The sequence below is a fragment of the Phyllopteryx taeniolatus genome, chromosome 3 (genome assembly GCF_024500385.1).
Source record: "Phyllopteryx taeniolatus isolate TA_2022b chromosome 3, UOR_Ptae_1.2, whole genome shotgun sequence".
NCBI classification, from domain to species: domain Eukaryota; kingdom Metazoa; phylum Chordata; class Actinopteri; order Syngnathiformes; family Syngnathidae; genus Phyllopteryx; species Phyllopteryx taeniolatus.
Window position 1 is genome coordinate 14,976,378 of NC_084504.1, and position 12,038 is coordinate 14,988,415.

At 41.5% G+C, this 12,038-nt stretch overlaps 1 protein-coding gene across 4 annotated transcripts in view; it reads right to left on the reverse strand.

The window, feature by feature from the left end:
- Positions 1 to 12,038, reverse strand: part of LOC133474948 (netrin receptor UNC5C-like) — a 298,998-nt gene that overhangs the window by 152,485 nt on the left and 134,475 nt on the right. The gene's annotated exons all lie outside the window — the stretch shown is intronic.

The window sequence follows — 12,038 nt, forward strand, 5'->3', positions numbered from 1 at the left end:
CTTCTACTTTCCGCTGCCTTACTCTTCTCATGTACTTACTCCTTCTCTTCCATTTTGCTCCATTTACTCCATCCTACCTCTTCACCACTTCCAACTTACTCTTCTCCATCTTTCTCCATTCCACCCTGCTTCTACTGCTCTTCCAGCTCTCTCTTCTCCATTCTTCTCCTTGGGCAGCCGTGGCCCAATGGTTAAGATCATCGCCTGCCACCGTGGGGGACATAGGTTCAAGACCCCGACTGGACCATCCGCCAACATCCCCTGGACTTACGGCTGTGGTGTCCTTGAGCAAGACACTGATACCCCAAAATGCTCCCCGGGCGCTTCAGCTGCCCCCTGCTCCAGTGTGTTCCACTAACATGTGTATGTGTTCACTGTGATGGGTTAAATGCAGAGAACAAATTTCGTGTGCATGCATGCATGTTCATGACAATAAAAGGTGCTTCTTCTTCTTCTTCCTCCTCAAGTCTGATCCTTCTCAACTACCAACTCTTTCATCGCCATTCTCCATCCTGTTTCTTCCTTTATTCATCTTCCCTATTTTGGTCCCTTGACTCCACTCAGCTTCTTTTTCACTTCCCACTCCTTCTCATCCATGTTTGTTCTACAATTCATATTCCTTATTCTCCTTCTCTTCCCAACTGCTTCTTTTTCCTCTATTCTATCTCCTTTCCACTTCTTCACCACTTTCTACTTCCTCTCCTCCATCTTACGCTTTCTCATCCATCCTACATCTTTTCCTTCATCCTGCTTCACTTCATCTTCCCGATTCATCACAATTTTTCTGTCTCCTCCATCTTGAGCCATCACCTACATCCTGTTTCTTCTCCATTGCTGTTCTCCTTTGCCACCATTTTCCTTCTTTTTCAATTCATGCTGCTTTCAACCTGTTCCCTTCCTCTTATTCTCCTCCATCCCACTTCCTGCTTCATCTCTACCGATCTTCTCGCCTCTCTTATACAGTATTTTCTTTTACCTGCTGTTTTTTTCCATATCCTACTCCTTTTCTTCTCCTCTTATGTGTTTTAACCTTACTATTACTTTGTAAAAACCAATAAAGTTCTTGATAAGGTCAAAGATCTCCTCAAAGATCTCGCTGTCACTCCTGCGTCCTTTTCCTTCACCCGCAACCTCGATCAATAGCTTGTCAAGGTCACCCACACGGAGAGGATTACAAGTGTAGGTGGACCCATTCACAACAACAGATGCGCCGCACACACTCTAATACACAATTCTGTGCAGTATCCTCCCCCCGTCATCAGTTCAGTTACCTGAGCTTGTGTGGACTTATAAAACAGACAGTTTCAGTTAGTATTTCATAACACACAACCACACCCACACACATAGACACACATGCACACGCACACACACACACACACACACACACTGATGATCTTTAATTCGGTGTGTGTTATCTTGGGCAATGGTGGCAGTAGCTATGGGCTTAGAGCTATAAAAGCAGCTTAGGTAAAACAACAAGCAAAAATAACGAGGAGTGAGTAGGCTGGCCCCACTTTGATGTCACTGTGTTGACAGTCTCTCTGCCTGCTGTCCCTCTAATTAGTTCTCTGAGAGGAGGGGAAATTGTGAGACATTTCTGCCGCATAATTTCATTATGTGCCAGAAAAAAAGTTTCTCCCACTCGTGGGTCTATTTTGGTGCTGTGTCGCGTTGGAGCATTTCTTTGCTCTGGTGAAAATGGCGACCGAAATGAATTTTCATGAAAGATCTTCATGGCATTATCTTAAAATGACTAAGATGATCTGCCTCACAGTTCTGAGGTTTGTTGTTCAAATTGTTTTGAGTGTAAATGGTTGGCTGCCATTGAATGGAGACTGGTCTAGGGTCCAAGTCTGTCTTTAGCTAAATTGTTGATTCCACCTCAACCGCAACTCTAATGTGGACAAACGCTCAAGAAAATGGATGGATGACTAAGTTAAGTAAAGTCAAGTGAATTTCTGTAGCCCTCTATCACAAAAATGTCTTTAAGGGCTTCTAATAAACATTTAACAATGAATTCAATAAAATTAAAACTATCTACAAATCTCAAAAACAACTTTCACAAATATCAAGCCCACAGTTCACAATGATAGTGATCACAGAGATGACTCAGTGGGTTTGAATCAATGCTAGTTATACGGTGTTCTCCCGCATGGTTGCGATTCGCAATTCACTGATTCAAATATTTATTGATTTTTGGGGAGATCTAGCGTCAACTATTTGCTGAAAAACTTAGCTTTTAACTGTTTCTACACTCTTTTTGTGGCATCTTAGTGCCAAGGAACTATGTTGAAGTGAGTTGAGGAGCTTCATTATTGCAAAAGTAGCCCTTTGCTGCTACCCTGTGGCATTTATAGGCAATTATAAACCTTTTTTTGTCCCCTAAACCTTCAGAATAGCGGGGGAACACCGTTTACACTAATCTGTGCACACTGCAGCTCTGCATAGCTTTTGACTGCAACATGATAGCAATAGTGTAGTCTGGACAAGAAAATAAAATGGCCAGGTTGCTGCCAAGTCATGGTTGGAGAAACACAGTGTGGGCAAACTATTATTTAAATTAATCCGCCAAAATCAAAACGGTTTGCTTCCAGGCACAGTTTCGGCCACAGGCGGCTCGCAAAGAATGCACTTGGTTGTGTAATTTCACACTTGATGGGTGGGCAGGCACCCAATATACCCAGCAAGCAATTCAAAAGTAACTTTTCCATAATATGTCCCCTCTATTGTTAGTTACACATGAAAGAAAATCATAAAATTATGACAATGCGCATCGTTTATTCCTCCACATCCCCTATTTTCCACCACTCCTTGCGTCCCTCCCGCTTTTCACTCTGCAAGAAACCAACGAACACTCACTGTCATCATCTGTCATTCGGCGCTCGGAGGCTCATTGCTCCAGTGTGGCAGCCATCAATTATTGATCGGTAAAGGAAACATGATAGCCCAAGAACGGGCTGGGCAGAATAGGGAATAGGCAGAGGAATTGATACAGAATTCCCTTTGTCTTTGAGCTCATGTCATTCCGTTTCCCCCATTCAACCTTCCCATTTCATTTTTACACCTTCTCTCCCAAGCCGTCAATCCTCCACTTGTTTATCCGGCGGCTCCTCTCTCCTGATGACACCAACAGCGTGAATTACGGACCCTCGCAGCCCAGCTCATAAACGCTGTCATCAATAATGAATGGCTGCACCCGAACAATATCCCCGGTTCAATTTATTGTACCTTGTAAATATTGCACCGGGGGCCCAAAACCTCCATTTATCCCTTTGCTCGTGGCTGCGCTTCAAAAACACCTTGCGGAACACGACCAATAAATATTGGGAACATCTATAGAAGATGAAGTCATCAGCCATGGACAATCATATTTGAGTGTGTCTGACAACTGACAATGGGTGTAATAACGGGGATACTGCTGACAGATGTACTGCACAGTACCTTACAGGCTACTGACTCAACTGTCTTCAGACATACCACCATACCACCATCTGCCTACTTGTGTACTATCAATGGATGTACTGACAAACATACTTACTGAATATATGGCTGATGTAAAGCACATTGACATACTTTCTACTGATGTATTGTCTACTTCATTTGCATGGGCCTTGGCTACTGATTCACTGATTTTGCACACTGATGTAACAACTATGGACAGTAGTTCCCTCTTGACTTCTGACTGAGATAGTGTTTACCTACTGACCTACTACCAGCAGAGATTTGAATCTATTAGTCTATTCTCACATACTGACATACTACTGACTCACATGCTGTGCACTGACATACTGTCTCCCTGTTTCCAAACAACTGCTATGCAGAATGCCTACAAATGTTGTAACTATTGACATACCGATGATTTGTCATAGTCATGCTTACGGATGTTCCAACTACCAACAGAAATGGTGTCTACTGAGCCATCCCGTACTTCCATCCATCCATCCATTTTCATTACCGCTTATCCTCACTAGGGTCGCGGGCGTGCTGGAGCCTATCCCAGCTCTCTTCGGGCGGGAGGCGGGGTACACCCTGAACCGGTCACCAGCCAATCGCAGGGCACATAGAAACAAACAACCATTCGCACTCACATTCAAACCTACGGGCAATTTAGAGTCTTCAATCAACCAACCACGCATGTTTTTGGGATGTGGGAGGAAACCGGAGTGCCCGGAGAAAACCCACCCAGGCACAGGGAGAACATGGCATACTGAGCTGTTGCCGAAAGACTACTAATGTAGTACCCAAATGTTCCTACCGACATACTACAGAAGACAAACTTCCTCCTGAGATAATGTTAATCAACGTACAACCTACTGATCTATGAGCAACAGAGGTGAATGGTAGCAGACCAACATATTACATGGTTTCTACTGACATACAGTATTGTCTACTAACCTCTCGCCAATGTCCCTGCTGAGGTAAAACCTCTTGACATTTCTTCGACCAACTTAGTACGGCCTACCCTCAAACTACTTATCTACTACCAACAGAGACAGTCATCAGGAGTTCTACTGACATACAGTATTACCAATGAACAAGGTACCCTGTGACATGTGCCTATTCATGTAAATCCTATTGACTTATGTTCTACTGCACACTGTCTACCAAATAGATTTATGAAATGCCCAACTAGAGACATAAATCCATTCTGAATGACATTAAGTCTTTTAACGCAAAGCCTATTGACATACTGTGTACTGACTTAGAATTACCTACTGACAAATTGCAGTCTACCATCGACTACACTGTCTCGTTACATGCTACCTACCGTTTAGAGCTATAGCCTACTAATTGACAGAAAACAAACTGACAAACTGAAAACAGGCCTATTGATATACTACCTACTGACACATTGTTTATACAGTACAGTAGACATATCAGATAATGAAAAAAGGCATGCTGACATATTGCCAAATGACTTATACCCTACTGATACAGTTACTATGGACGAACAGTACTTCAATATAGAGATAGTGCTTACCAATGTACTAATGTCCAGACCGATGGACTTCCTACCACACACTTTTGAACAATTAACTGTGCCCTGATGCTTAAGCTACAGGCAGACTTTCAATTGATGTACTGCCAAATGACTGATGGTCTACAACTGACTGACTGATGATGCACTGTTGATTGTGTTGCAGAGTGCCCCTGGGTATTATATCTGTCAGCAACCCCGACTAACATCCTTTGATCCATTTCTACTGAAAGACTATATACTGTGTGTGTGTGCGTGTGTGTGTGTGTGTGTGTGTGTCTGTGCGTGCGTGTGCGTATGTATGTATATATGTATATATTTTTTGGGGGGGGTCGATGGGTCACTGATGGTGCCGTGGTACACTCGCCTGACTTTGGTGCGGCCAGCGTGGGTTCAGTTCCCACTCAGTGACGGTGTGAATGCGAGTGTGAATGGTCGTCCGTGTCTATATGGGGTGCGACCAGGGTGTAGTCCTTTCGCCTGAAGTCAGCTGGGATAGACTCCAGCGCCCCGTGACCCTAACCAGGATAAACGGTGTTGAAAATGGATGGATGCATGGATGGGTATTTGCCTATGTCACTTTTTTAAATCCGTAATCATACCACAAACTATGATGTTAAGACACTTTAATATCATTTCAAACTCATCTTACAACATTACAGTCCTTAAAAAAAGGCTTACAACTGATTTAATTTTGGAAGTGCGCGTGTACATTTGGCAAAGACTCTTTACCTTCCACAAACAACCAATGTCAAAATTAGCTCCTGTCCGACATTTAAAGATTTTATTTTGTCAGTCGAGATGTATCATTTCAACATACTTCCTTGACACCAATTGCTACTTTCCTGTTAACCAGGGCTTCTGCGCCATTTTGTGGATTTGTAGAGGTTCATAGAAGGAGCATGAAAAGAGAGGACTTTCGGCAAATAGCTAAATATAGGTTCCACAGGAAAAAACAGGTTAATTCATGAGTAGCGAACTGCGAACAGGTGGGGGTTGACACAGGGGGTAGCCTGGAGTGGCCACGGCCACCCGAGACTGTAACTGGGTCGACCCGATGGCCACCCACATTGTGTGTGTTTTTGTCGCAAATGTTTTTTAAATCAATGTTTTTATTTGTGCTTTTCTCAATGCAGCTATTAACTGTTCTTGCAGTACATTTTTGCACTTATGGATTACCTGCATTCTCACACCTTTGTTATTGTGTGCAGATGCCAAAGTTTATTTATTACAGTGTTTCTGTAAAGTGTTTATTGTACACTGTAACAGATACCTCGCATGGGATGTGACAGCAATTTATGCTCGCAAGTAACACAAACACTGACATTTGAACAGAGGTTGTAAAGATTCTTTATAACCAGTACATATATATTCATATATATTGTCATGGATGATGACGGATTGAGCAATCTCAGATTTTTATCTGTCAATCAAGACAAGTCTCTGGATTTAGATGAGTTTGTAAATTTCTTTTCTACCAACCACCATAATTGCAGAATATAGCTGTTTTAATATACTGCAAAAAGTAAGGTTTCAGGGGTTCAATATGTTGTATTGTCAATATGTGTAATTTACTGTATAAGCCATTAATGATTAGAAGGTTATTTTGCAGTTTGTCTGTGCCCCTGATATTTCATCAGAAAAAAAAATTATTGTGTTGCTGAGCTTTAGTAAATATGTACTGTCAGACTAGTAGCATTACGGATGGTTGGGAATTTTGTTCTCTACTTAGTAAGATTGTTCCCATAATTGCATGTAACCGATACATTGAATCCGTATTTTATAATTACACTACTGTCTGAATGTTAAGCAATGTAGCATCATAGTGTATCGTTCTTTCATAGTTGCCTATTTTAAGTGTTATGTGCCACCCCAAAAATACCACTGGTCTCACGCCGGCTACACCACTTAAATATTCTTTGGGCTCCGCCCCTGGGTTGACGCGAGTCCAAAGCTAAAGCCAAGTGGCATACAATACACTACTTATGTAGTTTTCACTAACTTATTAATGGTGTAATGACGTAGCAACCAAAGAAAAATGCCCTAGTTGTTTTTGTATGATTTTGAACTTATGGAACTACAGCGAACCCCCATTTATCATGGGGGGATCGTTCCAGACGGCCCACGACAGGTGAAATTGTGCAATATTGAGAAACCGTGTTGAAAAAGGGAGTCAGTGAGTCTGTGTGCAAGTGTCTGGGCGAGTGCTCAGGCTGACAGCAGCTTCTGCGTATTGTGTTTTACTGTACATTCAATAAATGGCTTAAAAGTGCATTGGGGACTTTGGCTCGCCTTTCCTACATGGGAGTACATTACAGTGTACTGTAAAAACCCATTAAAAAATGATAGCTTAAACAAACAGCTTAAAAAATTCAAAGGCGCGAAGATGAACCGCGATATACAGTAGTGTGGAAACACAGTAGAGCAAATTTTCATATGGGACATTTTGGGGGATTGACACAATTCGGACACTTCCAGTGGGTCGATGCCGAGGAATTCTGAGCATCCATACAGCCTGATGGCAAAGCAAGTCCAACACAACCAAATAGGGTCAAAATGCCACATGCTGGGGAGTCTGCATGTCTTTCTGTCACGCGTTTTCACACAAGGGTGAGGACCTTGTTTTCCTGCTAAGTGACGGCGCAAGATGCATATCGGGGTGCAAGAGCCGTGCAAGTCGTGAGATCATAGCTTTTAGCGCCTTATCAGCAGCAGCTGCAAAAACACACACTGTCGACACAAAGGCACGCTTGCCATATATAGGCATGCTTAAAAAACACAGGCCTGTAGCCGTTACCCAGTATCGAAAACACGTATGTTTACACACATAGCTGCCGTGACCACTTTTTATCGCAGAACACATTGTAGCATTCCCACAACAGTGAACCGCCTGCTATATTACGATTCATCGTTTTCACCACTGTATTCTGCAAATTTTTAAGCAATCCCTTTTTTAGGGATGCTTACAGTGTACACAAGCAAGTCTGAATTTGGAGTTGCGTGGCTTCATTGGAATACCATGTTGAGCCACATCATGCCGGGAAGTAGAGAGGTTTTCTGGCAAGAAGACCAGGCAGAGAAGGTCCCCTCCTAAGATGTAGCAATAGTCTTTGTTTACTCAGAGCAGAGAAAATATACAATATGTCTGTGAATATTGTGGTATACTTGGTTTGTATTACTGTTCTATATGTGTTAATGTAGCAATTGTTCAAAGGTTTGTAATTACCGTGATGCTTGTGCTAATTTCTGTTAGCACCTTTATGGCGTTTTGTATTATATGTTAGCATAAAGCTAGCAGACCTTCATTCGATTCAGATCCAGATTCAGAATACTATATATTAATCCCAAAGGGACAATTCAGTTTTACAATCAACCCATCTACACTACAACAGTAACAACAATGAGGTAATAAATATATATACATACAAATGCATGTGTTACTGTACATACATACACATGCACACAAACACAGTTAAGGAAATTTAACTAAAATAAAAGTAAATATTACCTGTTCGCTACCTATTAGATGAAATTATATGGTTTAGGTGGACATTGTGGTGTCTAATATACAATGTTCTTCTTTGTTTTACAGTACATTTCAACTTGGAATGACAAATAAACAGCTTGAAGCAAGCACGCTTTGCATCTTATTTGGCCAACTGAGCGAGTGAGAGCGTGAGAACAGGTGCTAGGGAATATTTTAAACAGTGTATTTCATAAGATTAAGTGTGTTTGAATTAATTTTAAATGTGTTTATGGCATGTGGGAGGGGTAAAACTATTTTAGAATTTTTTTTTCCCGTCATCTCTCTGTATTGCAGATTTAATTAAACTGATAGCTATTGCAGTGAATGAAGAAACATGACAGGGTGCGACCAGACATCCTCCTTTCCCTGGAGAGATACATTTTTTGGGGCTGCTGTCATATGGGACGTCAGACCCTAGTGAACCACACAAGGCCTCAGTTTGGTGAGCATCAAAGGAAAGAACTCTACACGCATTAGATTTTTTTCTTGACATTTTTTGTTTTGTTTTTGTAACTCATATTCCAAGAGAACGGGTGAACCGATGATTCACTGTGATTGGTTATAGCATGTTGTAGCATCTTAATCTGAGCACAAGACAAATACAAGCTGATATGATATACGCTGTAACTGTCATTTTATTGATTTATTTATTTGAAATGGGATTTTAAATACGATTTTCCACGGTTTCACAGTTTGAGTCCCCAGGTGACCAGACGAGGGTGCCTGGACGAGCTCTCTTGTTGGACCCATCATCTGAAATGGTGTTATTTTTTTTAGACCTCGGTGAAACTCTCAGGACCTCAGATCAGCTAGCTCAGCATGCGTTCTAGTATCATAACGTCATATTTCCAGTTTGAACCTTGACTGACCAGATGTACTCTTTTCCCCTTGACATGACCTCTTTTTGGAACCTATAAAAAATGACCAAGGGTATATACACTTCAGTATGACTGTTGCGTCAATGATCGACTATTTTTAGTAACTGTTCTTGAAGTCATTGGACAAACTACATGCCACCCATTATTGTAGCACCACTCATCTGCGGCGATGCCACACAACCCATTTTTAATTGAAAGATTTTAACATTTGCAGAAACACGAGAATATCACTGACTCCCTTCACGAATAGTGTTTTAATACATTCCACTTCTACATTGCCCTTCATTATGATGTGACATTAGCACTTGGTATTAAAAAAAATAATATATTCTCTCCTTCAAATTTTAGGTCATAATCCTAATCCATTGTGGATTTAGTTTCTTTACTCATCTGGTATTCAAATATTCATGCATATGAAGTGTGAGGAGGTTTTGTTTACCTGCTTTTACCAGATGATGTACCATTTTAACTCACAGTCTCTAAACGTATGCAAAATATGATCAAATATGATCGTTAAAAGCATGTTATGACGCTAATGCGCCTTTAATAGTGTTCTTATCATAATCGGAACCTATTAAGACTGTTATTGAACGTTTGTTTGGGGCTTTAAAGCCTCTTTTATCCAAGGATTTTTTTTTTTTTGGATTGTATTTCCAGACGCGTTTCAAGCACAAGAACAAATCACATTCACAGCATGTAATCAGTCTGCCGTGTCAAAGGCATTCACAAGCAGTAATGAAATCAATAGAAGGAAAACTATTGCTTCCATGAATCTTTCACCTTTTTGCTCATGTTCTTTCTTCCTTTTTTGTTCCGCATGTATTTTGTTGTTAAAGTTTGACAACAAGCACCACTAGTTTCACTAACCCTTGGTCATGTGTTATTTATTTATTTATTTATTTTTTTTTTTTTGTGTAATTCCCAAAAACAGGTTCGGTCCAGGGAAAAGGGGACATCTGTTCACCCTGGGCTGAAAGTAAGATGCTCAAACCATTCACAGTGCATCATATAGAAGGACCGCAAGAAAAGCCAAAGGAAAAGTGAAACTCGTAGAGAGGTCATCCATTGTTGCTCACTGAACTGAGGTCTCATGAGGTTCACTGAGGTCTTGAAAGATATCATATATGACGGCAGGGAAAAGGTTTTATCAGAACAGATTGCAGTTGTGCTTATGCCATATTGTAATCAATCACAAAAAGCTAAAGTAAATGGTTCACTGTCATGAGATCATCTTATGTTTGTATTGTGCTTATTCAGATTGTAACCACTTACAAAAATGTAAAGAAAAACTAACAGATGAAGAGTTCATACATTGATACGCACTAAATGGAGGTTCCTAAGAACAAAAAGTGAACTTGTCCAGGGAAAAGGGGACGTCTGGTCACTACAAAGTCAACCATGGAACATCCATCTTATCAGATCATCTTATGTTAAGTATGCTAGAATTGTAGCCACCACAAAAGCCCTGATAAAAAGTCAAAAACCCAAATACATTGACTTTAATTGAAGAGCAGTCTTGTAAGGTTCTATTGTAGTTTCGAAAAACATCATATTCGACCCCCTAAAGTGGTCCAGTTCAAGGAAAAGATGACATCTGGTCACCATCCACTAAAACATGGAAATCCAATTTATTTAAAACGTCCACAGTCTTAACAGATCCGCTTTTGTTTGTTTTGTGCTTATGTTAAGATGCTCAATTGTCAGCATTCACATGCAGGAGATGACAGTGTGAGCCAGGCCTGGCCAGCCATGACGGTCAGATGCCAAAAGACGGAATATGCTACGAGCTGTGCCCTTTGCTCGTCATAGTCAATTACATACTCGCCAAGCTTTGAGGGCTTCTTCCAAAGCAATTAATAGTAGCAGGATGTAAAAGCGAGCACCTTTATGGGAACAGACAGTGACGGCTGCCTTTTGTCTCCGGCTCTCATTGACCGTGACACGGTGGGCCCTGTTGTGTAGAGGCCCAGACCTAGATTTATAAGGGCCGCACGATCCCTGATCCCCGGTTAAAGAAGACGTAAGGAAACGAGTATTAAGACGCAGAGCGTATTACGTCGTTTGTCACTCTTACCGAAGTCCGCCATTGACTTGATTTGTATGTCGCCCTTTCCTCGTCATAAATCACTTCCTGGCTCTTCTTCACCACTTTGTTTGATCAGGAGGTACATCAAAGTTCAATGGAAGGCAATGGATCCACTGAGGTTGAACACAATCCAATCAAATGTTTGTGCGGCGGTTCAGATTGGGCAACAAATCGTCCCATGTGAAAAAAATGACAATAGAAATATTTTCTAATGAAACCATGTGTGGAAGAAATTGTATTTACAGTGAACCCCTCTTCATAGGTTGTAGCTATCTCCGGGCGAGAGGCGGGGTACACCCTGAACCGGTCGCCAGCCAATCGCAGGGCACATAGAAACAAACAACCATTCACACTCACATCCATACCTACGGGCAATTTAGAGTCTTCAATTAATGCATGTTTTGGTGGGAGGAAACCGGAGTACCCGGAGAAAACCCACGCAGGCACGGGGAGAACATGCGAACTCCACACGGGCGAGGCCGGATTTGAACCCGGGTCCTCAGAACTGTGAGGCAGATGTACTAACCGGTTGTCTACCGTGCCGCCCATAATATATATTATGTATTATAT